General features: G+C 38.2%; 1 protein-coding gene across 4 annotated transcripts in view; it reads right to left on the bottom strand.

Moving 5' to 3' along the window:
- Nucleotides 1-19,721, bottom strand: part of bcl9 (BCL9 transcription coactivator) — a 107,301-nt gene that overhangs the window by 44,870 nt on the left and 42,710 nt on the right. For 2 of the 4 annotated variants that reach the window (XM_082163347.1, XM_082163346.1), the window contains one exon: nt 4,942-5,096. The gene's annotated coding sequence lies outside the window, so the exon portion shown is untranslated. Of the gene's footprint in view, nt 1-4,941; nt 5,097-7,045; nt 7,980-19,721 lie in introns of those variants that run through there. The other 2 variants (XM_082163348.1, XM_082163345.1) reach the window with 2 other exon arrangements.

A 19,721-nucleotide genomic window follows, 5' to 3' on the forward strand; every position in this document is an offset into this window, starting at 1 on the left:
TTCATAAAACAGAACAGAGAACGTAAGTTTACAAGCGGTTAATTAATAAAAAGAAATTAAGAGCCACAAACCTGTATATTCAACTTTTTATTTTAGGTACACTTGGGTACATTAAAACAAAAGCCAACTCTATATTTTAAATGCATACAATGAAATAGACAGGATTTCCGCATGCCTTGATCAAACAGGATCAGGTTATTTTATGTTTAAGATAAAACAAACATAAAATCTCACAGCATTAGCTGTAACATGGAGGCTGAAAGCCTATTAACAGTGTAGGAAAACTAATACTGGCTTTTGGGTGATAGATAAATAAATATGGGGGGAAATATTTATCGACCACATTTTAAATTTTTTTGCCCAGCCCTAATTGAGAATGGGCAAAAAATGTCTATCTGGATACTTCAGATCGGCCGTGGGCCCTGTGTATGAGTACATAATGCTTGATATTCTCAAAGGTAAATACCTCTCTGTGAAAAGCAAAAACAGAGTCTGAACATTTACACATGCAAATCCTATTTTTCCAGGAGAAACCAGCACTTTTTTTGACAAGCAACCTGCTTGTTTGCTTCCAATTTATGCAAAACAAGCATTTGGGTTTTTGGTCAAAACTACTCCTATGAACTCAATGTTATATCGCATTCAACTACAGGTTAAACTGCAACCATTATAAACGAAAAAAAAAACAAAACATGGGTTTAGAAGTTTGTCAGTGATAAATTACACTCACAATTCAGTGAGGTAACCCAGGCAACAAGACAACCAATAAAGAAAAGTATGACCCGCTCCGGTTAAAGGGCAGGATTTCCGCTGTGGCCAGTGGGGTTTATAAAATCCTCCTGCACATTTATCAAAATCACCTTTAATTATGAATTGCAAAGGAAATGCAAACCACAAACTAACATACACAGACCTGAAAGAGGGGGATAGTACTAAATCAAAGAGCAAGCAAGCAAACGGGCAAGACATCGAAAATAATTCACACAAACCCCATTCACAGACAAACAAGCACTATAAACTTTTCTCACCAAACAGATCTTAGACATACAGAGAGACCATCCAGCTCTAAACAAATGAAAGACCATTACATCAATGATTACAGGTTGCATTCTGTGTGTAGGTATCCACAGAGAAAATTCCCAGAGTCCCAACTCACTTGCACACAAACTTTAATACAGTTCCTTACCTTCAAAAGAACACAAACACCACTAGGTTTAACACTGCAAGACAACAGCAATGATTTATACAATGGTCTGTCTGAATACATGATTCTGATTGGCTGGAAGATGTGCAATAAAACCATTTAACGCACAGGTAAGTTCCAAGTCAGTTTAATCACTGTTCTATATTAATGCGCTGTTTTCATTTCACACACAGACACACGTCACACGCACACAGAGAGCGGAGATCGCAACTTTTAGTAATAAAATAGCTTTGCAACATATTTCTCAGCAACAATCAATCAAAGGGCAGGGCTCCAGACTAACTTTTTGCCTTGGTTGCACTGGTGCGCCTAACTTTTTTATTTAGGTGCACCAGCACAAAATTTGGGTGCACCGAAAATGTTTCTCGGCTCGCGTCACCTTTAACGCCACAATTTCAAGGTCACCTTTTTATCACGCTCTATATACATTCATATTATGTCAATGATTTTAAACAAGAATAAGGTGTAGGTAAATAAAAAAAATAAAAAAAAATTTAAAGTGCTTCACTGAGCTGCCAAACTAACTATTTTGAGTCTCTAGCTCAGGCGCGGTATAGGCTCTACCTCCGTCTCTGAGTCGGATGCCATCTCCGACGAAGGACCAGGGCTTGGCATCTTACCACGGACTGGGGAGAATGGTGGCTGAAGTAGCTTAATGTCTGGGCTGTTGTTGGAGCATTGACCGGGGAGTAAAGGGTTTTAACGGTATTCCTACTCTTACCGATACTGCTTATCGATCCGGTACTTTAACTGTATTCTTATCGGTTCTTTTTGTTTTTATATATATATATATATATATATATATATATATATATATATATATATATATACATATACACACATATATATATATTAGTCTAAAAAGAAATCTAATAAAGTAATCAAATGTAAAATAACACTGCATAATTTTTCATAAATAGATTAATGCTTAATAAAGCTGAAGTTATTCTTTCAAGAGCTTTGTAGTAATTTTTCTCTTGTTGTTTGATTCGCAGTAATGGCGCAATCGTCCGCATGTTTAATAGACTGCGGCCCCTTTAAGACCGAGTGCAGATCTGCTACGTCTGATGCATCATATTCTCCCAACTATTTCCATAACTACGTCCATTTAAGACATAAACTGTTTTTAGTGAATCTCCAAGCCGGTCATTTTGACATACTTTTGTGTACATTTGATCGTTTAGACACGCACATTAAACCCAAAGTAGGCTATAATTTGCTTGTCTCGGTTTCGGTTTCGGAGCGCGTGCCGCCTTGCGAACAACATCTCTTGCGCAGATTTTGTGCTTTTAATAGCTCTTTTAATTATTTAACGCGTCTCGCAAGTTAGCAACAGTAGCTAGACTGCATTTTACAACAATCACCGATCGTGCTGATTCTGTCGTTAGGTTTGAGTTTTAGGGAGAAAAATGACAGTGTCATCAATGCGAAGGGAAGAAGTTGCACTAGATAGAATGCAGCAATAGTTTTTAATGGTTTTACCTCAATATATTATTTTTTATAATCTTTGGAAGCCGAAATCAAAATCAGACTAATATCACAGACCTTAAGTGTAACCAGGCTACGTTTGAATGTTTAATTCTGTCCTCCGTCATCACTCATTAAGCGTGAGAGAAGAGTGTGAGTTCCGTCAAAGGAGAACAAACGATTAGTTCGTGGAGAGGCAGCGGATGCGAGGACGTTAGGTGCACCGGTGCGACCTAGGAAAAATGTTAGTCGCACCCTTACAAAATTTGGTCGCATGTGCGACCAAATTGGTCGCACTCTAGAGCCCTGAAGGGGTTACTTTGCTATTTTGAAGTAATTAAACTCACAGCTTCATTGTAAATGGAGAGAGACACTGAACAGACGCATGCACAAATCTCTCTCTCTCTCGATATTACTAATTAAAATAAATGATATTATTAATTAATTCAAAGCATTGTAATCTTATACACTACTTTATCTCTGTGTCTGATTCAAAGTGGGCAGAATGCTAGATCTAAGAAGCCGTAACTGACAACAAAAATTATTGACGAAATATAATCGATTTACTTCGCATTTTCCATTCATTTAATAACAATAGAAAAGTAAACACTATAATAGTTTTACGTATAGCGTTTAATTTCTTTAAAGCCGTCTAATAATTTATTAGACAGAACTGTTAGACAGAACTGTTAAAACAAACTAACTGATAAACAGAGACCGTAAACTAATGAAGAAAGTGCAATCTTTTTCTTTGCATTAACTGAAAATTTTTGTTGACTCCATTTTAAAGCAACCAGGTTACTTACTTTAATTCAAACTAACAATATCTTTTTTACAGAGTATGCTGTCACAATTAATGTCCAACTTCCAACACTACACTGCTAAATGTGGCAGATTTCGTGCGTCGCCAACACAATTCCAAGTTGTAAATGCCTACAGTTATCTTTGATCAAAAGACAGTAGGTTGCTAGCATCAGTCACCTCTGGGCATACCACAACTACAGCCAAGCCTGTGATACAGTATACTAAGAACATCTGCCAAATATGAGAATGGAACAGATATCGAAAAAGACACTAAAATTGCATCAGAAGAAACAATCAAATCATAGTTTCCCATTAAATCTCTCACAAACTCACTTTCACTTTATTGACAGAATCATCGTCAAAAGCAAATGTCTTCTTAGACTTCGATTACATGAACATGAGTGATGCTTGCCTATGCAAAACTTGAAGCCACAATGGTCAGGTGTGTATTTTTTTTAGCATGTTGCAACGTGGTTCCTTCCTACACCAGTGTCCATTCTCTATAATATTCTGGTTCCTAAATATGATTTGAGTCGTTTATTCAATGTGGACAAGATTTTTACGCATTTTATCCAACAGAAGCCTGACTGCTTAAAGGAACAGTTAACGCGTATGAAAATTGTCATTATTTACTCACTCATTAAGCCCATATTACACAATATGGGGAAATAAACTACATGTATGTAATTTTCTTCCATGCATTTGAAATTAATGGAGACTAGAGTTAAGCTTAAATCAAGAATGCAAATGCACCAAATGTGCAATACATCACAAATCTCTTGAAGCCATTAAACAACAACATTATTCTTTGAGTGAATATTTTGCATGAATAGACTGAACTGGTTCACAAAATCAGGCTTAGCAATTCATTCACAAAATACTCTACTCCAGTACTCAAATTAAACTCAATGAAATGATCAGTGAATAACGAATTAACTTTTGGCTTGTTCCACATACAAAAATGTCATAAGAATTTGGAACATAGAGCATGACTACTTTTTGTCTCTATTAATTGTAACAACATGGAACAAAACAGCCAGAACAAGCTCAAATTTCTCCAGAAGATAGAAAGTTTGGAATCTTTGGGTGTACCACTCCTTTAAAGCAATAGCAAACCTCTCCTCAAGACGCACAATTTAATGTATCAGTCATGTCCATAAAACAAATTCAAATGTCAAAGCATGGGGAACAGTAAAGCATAGTCTACTTTAGCAATCTCAACTATTAATACATATATTCAATCAACCAATCCCATTCAAATCAATCTACTGGGCTGTCTTACTCAAATAGATTTCCAGGGTCTCCCATTTTATAATAGGAGGATCTTGTAAAAGCACAACTGATTTAAAGTACAATAATATTGAGAATCATTCTTAGCAGAATCAGAAAGGTCTTAAATATTTAAGCCTACGTTTCAGATCTGTGTAAAACAAGATGGTATGTGCATTGCACAACAGTTATCTTACCTTGAACGCCCCTCAGGTTTCAGAGTCTCCTGTTCTCCCTCATCTGAAGAGCGTGCAAATAATTTCCACTGTAAATAGTGTTTGAATTTGTGTCCGGCTCTTCTCCCGTAGATTAAACCAGTGCGCTCAGGAGATCACAGACTCTACCCGAACACCTGTGGAGAAAAAAAGAAACCAGAGTCAGACCACAAACCTACACATAACCACAGAAGAACTGAAGATAGTGGTAGATGTCTGTTGGTGGAAGTAAGAGGCTGTTGTGCGATTTACTTATTTGAACATTTATTCTTAGGTGTCAGGTAGAACTGGTTGCACTGAGATTATCTATAGCTCATAAAAGCGAGGATGAGATTTCATGGAAAGTGCAGGAATGAAGGCAAAACCGGGAAGCTATTTTTGTAAGCGAGATTCCAAATAATGCCAATGCAGTTCTGCATTACTCGGCAGCAAGAAACCGAGATTCAATGAAGAAAAACCAAGCTGTTCTCAAATATCACAGTATGCAATATTTCAGAAACCCCTAAATAAGTTTAGAGTTGGGCTTCACTTGCTGCACAGTGACCTGGGACAAATACCGGGCATTATTGCTGAATGCTGTGATGAGGCGAAGCCAAAACGAATAGAACATTTGCCAGAATAAACCCAAGAAACACAAGATCTTCCCCCCTTTCCAATCGTTCTAACGAACTTCACCACATGCTAATTCTTGACAAAACCGAACCTACAGCAGCAATTACATGACTCACTTTGTGGATAGGTACAACAAGGATTCCATTCTCTAAACACACACACACATTGACTAGTTCAAGAAACAGGGGAAGATTTCTCTGAGGTTTACTATGGGTTAGTCTACACAACTAGCAAAGTCAAGGTTCAGATCAGAGGAAAACAAGCATTGCATTAGCACACTGTAATAGTTATTTTGAGTGTGGTAGAGTATTTCAAGTAAAAAAAAAAAAAAAAAAAAAAAAAAAAAAAAAAGTTTACTCTTGACTACAAAAACAAAACTTACACTTAATTCCTTATCAATATCTAAATTGTGGTCTTGTGCCAAGTCTCAGCAAGTTCACAACACTATATAGGAAGACCAGACTTTAATGTTCATACATAATACACTAAAAGTCACCCAAGTTCAAACCAGGGTAACCAGAGGTTGTATACCAATAAATAAAGAATTTAAGGTTGTATATTCATGCTTGGCAAACCACACCCAGCAAACATGGGCTTTCCTTTTGAGTAATATCACAAATATGCAGAGTATGAGAGTTCCTCAACTGTGACAACCTTATCGAGCTCAAAACCAAAACTTCCTGAGGTCATACACACTTTGACAATCTTCTGAATAAGATGTAGTCCCAAAACACCTTGGTTGTTTATGTGTTTGCCCATTTGTGATACACCCTGTTGAGTGCAGGCCTGGGCAGAGTTAACTAGCCTCTCTCGAGTAACCCAACACAGATACCTGCACACAGAGGAAGCTAATAGACAACAAAACACCGTTTATATCTGCAGTCGAATGGTGTATCACGTTCAGCTGGATATACGGTTTCAAAACGAGGGTTTTAGAAACACTGTAAGAAAAGTAAATGGGGTTTGATGTAACAATGGAGAGCTGTAAAAACACGCAGCGGCGGCCTCACGAACTTCCTTGTAACCTGGTGGATTATCTGAGCAGGACAAAAAAAACGAGGAAAGTTGGAGAAGCAAAGGAGTTTACAAGAGGAACACAAGTGCTGTTAACGAATAAAAATGGTGCACACGGAAATACATGTTTCGAAATTAATTGTTGAGATTTGTTGCGATTAAACGTAGGTATGAGAGTGGGACAAACCGCGGGGTGGGAAAAACAAGCCTTAGCATCTCCAGCCATAATGGTATTTGCAAGAAAGTTATACGTGTCTTACTATGAATGCATATTGATAAAGGGAAATAAATACAACACAATCAAGGTAAATTAACAGCACTTAGTCTATTCAAATGTGGCGTTTTAAATCCTATAATCTTAAATAAGGCATTCTTTGGGGTTTCCCCAAGTATATTTCAATGGGAGCAAGGCCAATCGAGCATGGAAGAAAAGTAGGAACGAAAGCAAAACAAATCTTACCCATGTTGAGCACGGTAACAGCAAATATTCCACACAAAGCACTTTTCCCATAGCATTTGCAAGTGATACCAAAAAATCAGGGCTCCGCGAATTCCATTCCCACTGAAAAAAAAGTGAAGTTATTCCACAAGCGAGCGCGTTCCCCTCATTATAATCCTAGAGGTATCCCATTTTCCAAAGACAAATTCAAGAGCACGGATGCCCGAGCCTTCTCGCTAACAAAGAGCTCCGACCATCCAAGGTAAAACCCAAAGAATCGGTGAAGAAAAAAAAAAAAAAATCTCAGCTCCAGACTACAAATGGCCAAACGGCTGATCCAAGACGTCCCAAACTTGTGCAGCCCTTTTTCTCTCTCAAAGAAGTTGTTCCTGTTTCGCCAAAGCTTGGGGGAGGGGAGCTGTTTTATCAAGCTCCTGGCCAAAGAGAGCGAGAGAGAGAGAGCTTAAAATCCTGCTGGCTCTTGTATGCTAGATATCCACTAGAATAAACGGTTTAAATCAAGTCTGCAGTGTGTTTCTAGAGCGAGCGATATCTGTTAAAATATAGCAGTGGTTTAAAAAACCGCAGCTGGCTGCACTAAACACAAAGACATTATGAGAATCAACGTCAGTCCTTATAGACAATATATCGGACCACTTGTAGGGCTATGCTTTCCTTGTTAATCGACATTAAGTGTTTTAGATGCAAAAAGGATACTCTATTTCCTTTATCCTTTGGACTGATCTCCTTTTACAGTGGTTGGGAAAAGCCGCTATATTTTAATGGTGAAAAGTGTGCGGTTGGAAAAACACAGAGAGGTGTCCGATTCCGCGCGACGGGGCTTCACGAGCGATTCACTCTCCCCAAAACGTGCTAGTCACAGCCTTTCCTTGTGAAACACAAGTGATTAAAATAGCTCACGGCACTAACATGGCTTCCCCCATCAGAAATCAGCGAGCGCCGCTGATGTGCGCTCGCCTCCCCCCGCTATGATCCGGCCGGATGGTTTAGTCCATATTGTAATAAGTAGCAATTCTAGGTCAGGTTGACTTGCTATTGAATATAGTGACTGAAGGCGGACATCAATTCGAGCGACTGTGCTCCGTATCAACCGCTATGATTTGTCGTTCAGATATAGGTAGGTATAATGGTCAAACAATGCAAGGAAGAGCTCACTAGGACACGGTGAATGGTGGTGGTGTACTGCTGTTTTGTTGTGAGTGAGACATGAGAGACGGTGTCAAAACATGACATTATAGTCACATTTCCAGCCATTTAATTGACGTATGTTGCTAGATATGGGACGAATCTAATAAAAAAATAAAAAAATCTGCATTGTCTTGTGTATATATATATATATATATATATAGAGAGAGAGAGAGAGAGAGAGAGAGAGAGAGAGAGAGAGAGAGAGGGAACGATACATATGGACTGGTCTGTGTATATGAGTGGAGTAAAGTGTTCTATAATCACTCAGTTTTAGATTCACTTCAGGATTTACATTTCTCGCCCAACACACATTAGAGAGAGAAACCCTGCTCTTGAGCGATCATTGAGCATCAAAAACCACCAGCACTCCAGATGAGATCACACAACATCCATGTGTTAACTGTAATATAATAACAAAACTTATCCTGTCTGGACACTATCCTCACAACTCAATATGCAATCTTCCCTACTATTTCAAATGCGTATGACAAGAACATTCATAACAATATAGGCAAACAATTCCTGGATGAAGTGCATCCATGTGTTGAAAGTACAGCATAAATGAAATCCATACAACCACTTGAATAAGTACACTACCAAATACTTTACAGCTCAATTATTGTATTGTTTTCCTTTTTATATTTTTTATTTTGGGGTATGACGTGTTCTTGACAGGTTTTACCAAAACACACAGACACAAATGGTAATATAGTATTACGAAATCAGCATTATTCAACAGAAAACAGGGGGGGGGGAATTCAATTTTAAGGGCACATAGTTCATGTCAAACACATTCACACTAGAATATACCACAAGTCCAACAATCTTTCCCAAATCTTTTGCTGATCCTCTGTTTAAATGTCATTTGGAGAGACATAATCCTTATATCACCCCGTTCCACTGAGACACTCTGACAACAAACTCTTATAGTGGCAAAACAAGAGAATACAAAAGGATTTCATAAGTATAAGCTGAGTGCAATAGCAGAAATATATTTACTTATTTAAACAACAAGAAATTGCAATTTATTCAAGCCTGAAATAGAGAGCGAGAAGGGACAAAAATGCATTTCTCTTAATTTTGACGACAACAAAACAACTAGTGTGAGTGAGTGAGAGCTCAGAGTTGACAGAATCTGCTGTTCACACTACAGAATATTAAATGCTGAGGAAGAGGTGAGACTCATGGGATTAAATGCATTTGCTGGCAATCTAATCCTGAACCGTCACTACCACCAACAAACCCAAGCGATTACACCGCCCCGTTTGGGGGGGGGCTGGCTAAAAACAACAGCACCAGATTCTCCTTCCATCCTGGGGTGTGCTCAATTCCCCGTGATGTTAGCAATTGCTTTCTCGCTTTTTACCCACTGCTGAGTCCCGAACTGGGTCCCCCCAGGTAACAAAGGAGTGGAAAACCGATGATCTGTTGCCTTTTCCTCCAGCAGTGATACGTACAAACAGTGCTTCCCTGCTGATCGAAAGGAAATGTATTTACTCTCTTCCAGGAGAGAAAAAACATGAAAGTGTCTTAGTGGAGTATATGAAGCTTTTACCTTGCTGCTCTATGAAGGAGAGAACAGGGACAGATGACAGTGTTTACATACTTTAATGTGCTCGACTGAGCTTTCCTGTTTTGGTATCATTGATTTACTATATACTATATCTGTTGAACGCAAAATAAGATATTTTGAAGAATGTTGGTAACCAGACAGTTGATGGTAGCCATTGACTTCCATAGTATTTTTTCTCTCCATACTATAGAAGTCAATGGGGTCCATCAACTGGTTCTTCAAAACATCTTCTTTTGAGTTCAACAGAAGAACAAAACTCATACAGGTTTGAGACAACATAAAGGTGAGTAAATTATGACCGAATTTTCATTTTGGGTGAACTATCTCTTTAACGGTTTAATTAAATTGCTCAGAAAGTTATAGTGCCCCTTGTGGCAGTGACATGTCAAATCAAGCATGTCTAGCTAGAAGCATTCATGTTCATGTAATTGTTTTGGACCTTACTGTTGATTTGACACCAGTTTTGTTAGATGCTCTAATAATGAAGACGATGGGGATGAAGATGTGTTGGAAACATAAGCCCTTGAAGCCATATGTCACAGGTGTGTTTAACCATCAAGTGTCACCAGGTGACATCTGGTTGAATGAAAGAGCACAAACATCGCCAGGGCATAGATCGCTGTCTTGATCCAGCTGTCAAATATTAACTCTGTAAGGCCTGGTATATGAAATAATAAAAAAATAAAAAAATGGAATATTTTTAAATGGAACAGTTTATTATTATTTTACTTTAGTTAAAATCTAAACATAATTTACATGGTTTTTCCATAAATAAATTAAATACATCAACTAAACCAAAGTTGCTAAGTTTTCATCTTGAAATGTTACTAACAATACAAAAGTTATTTGTACATTTACTTTATAAAAATGAGGTAAAAAAAATATTATACTAAAAGGCCTGTACTTTCTTTAAAAATATAAACTATCAATCAGACAACAGAAGGCATATAAGATTGTGTAAAACAGGCCAGGCTTTATAGGGTTAAAATTTGTATTTGAGAGAGTGATGTGAGAGAATTTTACAATCCACAAGGCAAAATGAGGCATAAACGATTCATGAAACAGGAATAATGTAAAAGGTAGGCATACAAAAATGTAAAAAATTATGACAACTAGCCCCTATATTTATTTTTTCTACACTATTTTGTTTTCCCTCAGGGTCAAATATCAACTACAACTGCTTCAGCCGCATTAAAACGCACAAATGTGTTTTGAAAAGAACAATTAACATGTCATCAACATGCCACTTAATGCCAAACAATTTAATCAAGCACCGTAATTTATTCGATAATAGCATATCAAAGCTCTGAATTAAAACGAGAGTTATCAAAATGAATTTCTGTCTAATTGTTGTTAACAAAATTAAATAATACATTTACTTAACTTGGGCATGTTTTTTTAAGACTGTATATTAATTAGAGAAGAAGTTAAATGCTTGAGTGATCATGTGTGCAATGCTTACAATTTTTTTGTTTTTTTTTTTGTTTCAGTGCTGCCAGTGTGAGAGAGCTATGATCTCTCTTCAACTTTTGGCTGAAGTTTGAAGGAAAGATTTTTTGGCCGCAGTCATATCCGCCTCGACAGGACAGAAGATCTTTCGACTCTGCACAAACGTCACAGCAAAACAAACTTCCTTTGCTGGGCCCGCACTCCTCCTTTTTAATTTATTTCTACGATTTTGGCAGCATGCATAGCTTAGTTGCACCATCCATCCTTGCCTTTCCCCTCTCTCTCTCTCTCTCTCTCTCTCTCTCTCTCTCTCTCTCTCTCTCTCTCTCTCTCTCTCTGTTCTTCTAATGTTTATTTCCTTCTTGCCACTCTACCCTCCTTCTCCCTTCAACCTCTATCTCATTCGTCTCTGTGTTGCACACTCTGTCACTGTAATAGGAAACATTTCTCTCTATCCCTGCTAAACAACTTCAGTTTTACACAAAGAGAGTCAAGAGCAACACCAGCTTGCTACATAAACGCCTCGCGTGCTCCGTATACGACATAAATATCATAAGAGGTTGGAGCCATGGTGCAGTGGTTAGCAACAGGTTGAGTCAGTGCTACAGGTTCGAGTCTGACAAGTCGGCTCACTCGGCTACCATCTTGGCAACGTCTCCAGACAGTTCATTTCTATGTATAAAATAGTAATTCAAGTATACCTTCTACTTGATTCGGGGAAGACCAAAATCTTCAAATACGCTAGCATCCTACAATTTGTGGTTGGTAAGATTTAATGTTTTAGAAAGAAGTCTCACCAAGCTGCATTTATTTAATCAGAATTACTGTAAAACATATGCTTTTTAAATATTATTACAATTTAAAATAACTGCTTTCTGTTTTTTAGATATCATTTATTCATATGATGGCAAAGCTGATTTGGCGCTTACATTTCGTATCAATGATAAAAACATTTGATCTGCTTAATGTTTGTGGAAACTGTGATAAAAAAAAAATTCCACAATTCTTTAATACATTTATCCAAAATAGAAAATAGAGAGTCTTTACTGTCACTTTTGATCAATTTAATGCATAATTGATAAAAGAAAAAAAGCTAAATAAATACCCTTAAAAAAAGACTGACCCCACTTTTGAACAGTAATGTATTTTTACCAAGATTATATTTCAATACATATTTTTTTCATATCTGCAACCATAGAATAATAAATTTCGCTTAAAAAAATAACGTTTTTTTTAAGGCTGGTCCGGGTAATGTACATGTGTGTTTTAGGCCCTGTTTACACCTGGTATTAAGATGCGATTTGGTCGATCGGATCACAAGTGGACGACCCTAAATATAGGTGTAAACGGGGTCTAAAACGTTTTGAGCTTGTCAAAAACGCATTCAACCAGATTGCTTTCGTACAGGGGTGGTTGCTGGCAAACATGCAGGCGAAGAAGACAAAGGTATTCCAACACAAAGTTTTAATAACAATGAACCAACTGACAGGCGAACTCAAAGCAACACATACACTTAACATTGATGTTCCCGGACAATGAACAGAACACAGGCAGGAACTTAAATACACAGAGATGATTAACTAAACGGTAAACAGCTGTGGTGATTGTTAGTGTCCATGGTGACACATGAGTGGCGGGAAATAAGAACAAGGAACAAGAGAATGACAATAAACTAAAAGTCCTAGAACTGAATACAATTGAACATAATGCTGACAGTAGTGTAGACGCTCATGTGGTTGAATGTGTTCGAACAGCCACAAAGGCCGTCTACTATCCTCCTACTGACCTAATATGTAAACATTATGCGAAGCGCGCTAGCTAGACGGATTTAAACTTTGTCGGCTGAAGACCCAAATTTGGTTTGAAGACAAAAAACATACCAAGGACAATGTTCTCTCACCATTCCTGACTTCTAACACACACTCTTCTTGTGGCTGTCAGAGCAGAAACAAAACCGATGCTCTCTGTATGTTTTATGTCATCTCCTAGCGCGTTCATATGTAAATTGCGTGAGCTTATTTTGTCCATTAGATCGAAAGATCTGAAAAACACATTAATATATGTACCCATAGATCCTCCACTTGAAGAAATCAGGACAGAAGTGGTTAAAAATGGACTAAAGAAACGGGTTAAAACACCAGGTGTAAACGGGAATGCGTCTCCCTCGTCTACTTGTGATTCGATCGACCAAGACGCTTCTCAATGTGTTAACAGGGCCTTAGAGTAAAGAAACAGCTTCCATTCTTACAGCCACAATATTGTGCAGATGCCACCATGATCTTGTTATTTATTTGCATTTTCCACTTAAACTTTCTCTGTGGAAGATGTGTCCTTATCCCATACATTTTCTAAATTAATGCAGTTTTTTTCTAATGAGGCAGAATTCCCCAAAAAAGTTCCACATAAACTATACATTAGTTAATGGTATTATAGGAAATATACATGTTAATGATTGTCCCTGTACCAAATTATGCCCTCATTCATAGACAAGATGTCTTGTTTTTAGATATAGCATAGTTGTAATTCTGTAGTTCTAGTGAATATCCAAACAGCCATAGCATTCCACACAAGTCTCTCTTGGGCTTTGCCTGAGCCATGAGATGTTATCTTCAACAGAAATTGATGTGCTTGTCCCACACTAGAAGGTGAGGACTGGACCACCAAGGCTGTGTTGATGGGGGGTTTACACATGTCATCTGTTCAGGCAGGTATCCAGTCATTATGTGGCTGTAGTTTGCACGCCAACCCCTATGCTACATTTCAGATGCAGGTGTCCCTGTCTTCTACCATCTACCTTTAGAGATACAAATACCTCAACACATGACACTCAAGAGTTTCTATGGACACAAATAAACATCTAAGCACAATAAACATTTACAGAAACTGCATATTTTCGCTTCCCTCTCACGTTAACCATTGTCTCTCATTGTGTGTCTCAGAGGGTGTTTACTGTAATGTAGCTGTAGCGGTTTGTGGTTGTCAGGGTGGCTGAGGAGGCCATTGTGGCGTTTGCTAAACAGACTGAGGTTTTCTTCACTCAACAACATTTATTTCCACATCTTTTCTCTCAGTCAGCAACATGAGATCAGTTTAAAGAGCTTTAGTGTTTTTACTAGGTGTCTCTTGAAGTTTCCATGGATCTAATACTGCTCCTAATCACTTGGATTTGTTAAATGGTAACCACACACTAGAGTGCCTAGTAGTACATATACACCAATGAGCCAAAACATTATGACCACCTGCCTAATATGCTGTTGGTCCACTGCGTGCGGTCAAAACAGCACCGACCCACTGAGGCATGGACTCTACAAGACCTCTAAAGGTGTTCTGTGGGATCTGGCAACAAGACGTTAGCAGCAGATCCTTTAAGTCCTGTAGGTTGCGAAGGGAAGCCGAATAACTTGTTGGTCCAGCACATCCCATAGATGCTCAATTGTAGAGATCTGGGGAATTTGGAGTCCAGGGCAACACCTTGAACTCTTCATGTTCCTCAAAGCATTCCTGAACAATATGTGCAGTGTGGAGAGGTGCGTTATCCTGCTGAAACAGGCCACTTTCACCAGGGAACACCATTGTCATGAAGGGGTGTACCTGGTCTGCAACAATGTTTAGGTAGATGGCACATGTCAAATTCACATCCACATGAATGACCGGACCCAGAGTTTTCCAACAGAACATTGCCCAGAGAATCACACTCCATCCAAACACGTTGATTACGAGAACTGATTGTTTTCTTACCATTTAATCTACCCAGTGCCGAATATCTGGCTTAAGGAGATGATCAACGATATTCGCTTCATCTGTGACTGCTCATAATGTTTCAGCTCATCAGTGTACAGTATGAAAGTAATTTTATAATTCCTTTAATTTTAGAATTTGACATACCCATCTATCTATCTATCTTTGCAAAATCTTCATTCAAAACATTTGATTCAAAGTTTGCTTAGTTTAAAATATGAAACAATAAATATATGAAGAATAAATTAAATAATAAATTAAGACAAAGTCTTGGACACATTCTGGTTGTCAGACTTTGTGGAACAGAGAGAGATAGATAGATAGATAGATAGATAGATAGATAGATAGATAGATAGATAGATAGATAGATAGATAGATAGATAGATAGATAGATAGATAGATAGATAGATAGATAGATAGATAGATAGATAGATAGATTTCATAGGAAATATGTCAACAGAGGAAAGAAAACTCAACTCTTTGAACCATTTATGGTCTTTAAAGCATACTCAGAAAAATGTTGAGTTTGTGAAACAGAAATGTACATCAATACACATTAGAATCAGTATAAGTGCCTCCCTGCAGATCTGGGACCGGCTCTAGAGCCCCTCCACCCCATGGGCAGCGTGACTCAGCAATTCCTGGCAAATAGGCCAGTCAGCACGGCTGCCAGTCAGTCACTAGGTCATCAGGCCAGCCAGCCAGCCAACCAGCAGGATGTCTATATATACTGTGCAGAGAGAGCGTGTTGAGTCTGATAAATAATTGAAGAGCACATTCATTAGCCTAGATTATTTAGCTTAAACGCTGGCTTCAATCCACCACAATCAGAAGTCATTACCTCACAATGAGCAAGGAGGAACATTCAAAGTTACGAGCCAGCACCTGCGAATCAAACAGGGAGGAATAGATTGTGCCTGATGCCAGTAGAGGAAGGAAAGAACAGCAGTGTGCACTCAGGGAAACACTGTTAGAAAAGAAAGCTGTAAGGTTTATGAAGGCATACAGCAAGACTAAAGAAAGATATTCCTCCCAGCCACCCTGAAACAGTCTGCTCGCTGCTGGGCCCCTCGACCCGCTTGGAGGATCGCCAGAACACATACAAACACACTGTCCAACCCACAGCACATCCAGAATTTCTAAAAAACATACACACCAGCTTATTCCAGTAAAGAAAGGCATATACATACACACAAACTCAAAACTCATAGACTGCATATTTATCACTTCATTTAAAATATTGTGAATAAATCATTATTCATTATGAATTGATCTTTTGACATAGGAAGTAAGGAAAAAGAATCCTCCACAAAAATCTTATTTGCACAGTGTGATGTTGCTTTAAAAACAGTTCAATACGTTAATAATGATTAACTTATACATCAGACAAAATATTGTCAGTTACTACTACGTTTCGTTCGTGAATGAATCAGCATTGTTAAACGAATTGGTTAATGATTCAATGACTCATTAATAAACAAATAAATCAGTGTTTTGAATGGATCGGTTTAATGAATAAATCAGTGACTCACTCAAAAACAGTCAATTGTCGCCACAAATTGGCATAACAAAACCCTCAATTAATGCACAGACCGTCTGGAATGCATAAACATTGAAAAGTCACGGAGCTGCATGTCGGACTGACCAATCAGAACCAGAACTAACTAACTGTTCTGTTCAATCTTAAAGGTGACATATTATGTCCCTTTTCACAAGATGTAATATAAATCTATGGTGTCCCCAGAATGTGTCTGTGAAATTTCATCTCAAAATACCCTCCAGATTATTTATTATAGCTTGTCAAATTTGCCCTTTTTTGGGTGTGAGCAAAAACACGCCGTTTTTGTGTGTGTCCCTTTAAATGCAAATGAGCTGCTGCTCCCGCCTCCGTTTCAGAAGACAGCCGATCCTTTACACAAGCTTCATTCGGATACAATAAAAAAACACGCGAATCTCACTCAGCCAAAATCTCAGAAAGAACCAGTAGCGCAGTGCTACCTTATGGAGAGACTCAGGAAGAGGTTGCAACTTTTAGACTGCACCTGGACGTTTCTGAATGGTTAGTGGATACATTTATGTAGTTGTTGTGGAGTTACAGTACATTGATTCATCTCATTGACTTACATGTACAGTCATATTCATCTCATTGACTTGCATGTACATTCATGTTTAACTTTTATACAAGTTGACATGGTTCCCTGAGGTCTTTGTAAGACGGCAGTGACGTTTTTTGGTCAAATGACAGAACTGTTTGCATGCTTTGCTCCAACTTTTACCATTGCGTTAGAACTGTTGTTGCTTGCGAAAACCAAATGGCGGCGCCACGGGCGTAAACCCTATGGTGTAAACGTGCAGATTAAAGGGCGGTAATATTATAATAAGATCCCCTTTCCATGTCAGAAGGGAAGCAAAATCTGATGTCTTATTTTTTTACATGCTTGCAGAGAAAGGCTTACCAAAACAAAGTTACCGGGTTGGTAGATGCACCGGGGACCCGATTATAGCACTTAATGGAAAAAGTAAGATTTTCATGATATGTCCCCTTTAACAGTTTGTAAGTCACAATTATTGTGTGAGTTTGTCACAATGTATTTTGGGTTTTTCACCCTGTTCACAGTGTTGAAAATAATAACAACTGTCAAAATGTGCGGTGAAAATTAACGATTAGCGAAATTAGCGAACATTTTCTGAGCAAAAAAGGCCCATTTCTATTGTAAATAGTGTAGCTATGTATGAAGTACACACTGAAGTAACTTTCAATACATAGCCTACAGCTTTTTAAACTGTTCAAAGCGACGAATCCCTAAACCCGTTTTGAAAATTTGCATGGGGAAATCTTTCGCCCTCAAGCAAAATTGCAGATTGTGTATACTCCCCTGAAAATTCGTCCGAAATACAGTAGATGTGACCGCACCTAAAGTCTTAAAGGTACAACAGCCAAAAATAAGTGTATTATAATTGGAAAATGGTCATACAAGACTAAATTTAATGTTTTGGTCCAAACATTAAAAGAATTAAAAACAAGCTCCACAAATGCAGATAGTGAAAATGACTTTCTCTTTTCCCTTCTCTTCCACCCATCTCTCTCTCTCTCTTTCTCTCTCTTGCAGGTCTCTGTCCTCTTGATAAAGAGCGGTTTGAATATCAATGAGGTTTATTCTCTCCCGGGTCTGCGGCCAGCTGTTATAGAGTGAGCGCCATTCTGCTGCTATTTTGAGGCAAGATACGTAATTAAAAAATCAATACCTTCCGATGAAACCTTTTCACTATACACAACCATACTGACCTTGTTAACACACATCCTGGATCACTTATGCCCAAACACAAATACTGCTAAACAACACATGTGGCATCAAGAATAACATCAATTCATTTCCCTGCTTATTTTCTAATATATCTGTTTTCTGAGTCCAGATATGTTCAAAGCAATAAAAAGAGAAAAACAAGTTTTTTTGTAATGGTACATCTTGTGCGTTTGAGATGAGGAGTAGCACCCCTGCGGCTATCCCTGACACTTGAGGCTCGGACGCAATCGTCTGTTTTGACAGCGACAAGACGTGAAGATTTCTGTATGCAAATAAGATGTAAACAGACCATCAGGGAGCCATCTGTGTGGCTGGAACTCCCTGAGTGGGCGGGGCTTCTGTAGCCAGAGAGACGGGCAAGCGAATGAAAGCTCACAGCACCAATTCGGGTCACCAGTGTAGACCTCTACGAATGTAAACAGAAGTGTTATTACCTCCGTCTTTGCCCGTTTAAGGGCCACACTGACATGGCCGTGAATTAGTGTTCGTTTAGTGCTTACAAATGAGTCGACTGTCTACTACACTCTTCACACACACAATAGGGGGAGCTTGGCCAGGCCCTTGTAATTAACTATCCTAAACGAGGAAGGAAAAATGAGGTTGAAGGTTAATATCTACAAGCTTTGTGTGGATACAACATGCTGTTCCATCAGCACTGATAGAGGTTGTCCTCTCATTCTGACCTGAGCAGTGCTGCTGTTTAAAGACAAGTTTAAACCTGGGTAACTTAAACACCAATTGAAACGGGATCCGCGAGACATTTAACTTCTGTAATGTGCAGTATTTTAATGTTCAGTGGGAAATAATGCAGGGTAGGCTTGGATCTGGAATTGATTGATTGAAAAGGGGCCATTCAGCACCAGAATAAAGCCACGTTGACTTGAAGAAAAAAAACATGGCAATTTGCAAAACATTTAACGTAACTGTAATGTGTATTTATGAGTGAGACAGAATATCTGTTGGGAAATAATTTAAGAATATTAAAATGTAATAATACTGCAGAATAGCTTGTACTGTTGAATTCTGCACAATAAGACAAGGCACATTTGCTAAGTAGATAGTTTGGATTTCATATAACCTTATTAAATTTAGTACTGTATTAATATATATATTGGATTATTGAATTAATATCAAGCGTAGCGTCAGTTCTGGCAGGTCATGTTAGTCAAGTTCGCATCAGCTGACTCTCAGCTGATCCACGTCTACATATAGGAATATGACGCCTATCACTGTATACATATATAAGCTCCTTCAGTATTATCAGCAGCTATCGTGTTTCTCAGGAGCGAATTACCCTCCTCCATCCCCAGCTCCTCCAGTCAGTCAGGATTTGGCATTCTGATTCCCCTTGAATCAAAATAAATTCTAGAATCATGTTGTACTCTAAAAATCTTGAATAAATGATACCTGCAGTACATTCATG

The sequence above is a fragment of the Leuciscus leuciscus genome (genome assembly GCF_965113295.1).
Source record: "Leuciscus leuciscus genome assembly, chromosome: 3".
Lineage (NCBI taxonomy): Eukaryota > Metazoa > Chordata > Actinopteri > Cypriniformes > Leuciscidae > Leuciscus > Leuciscus leuciscus.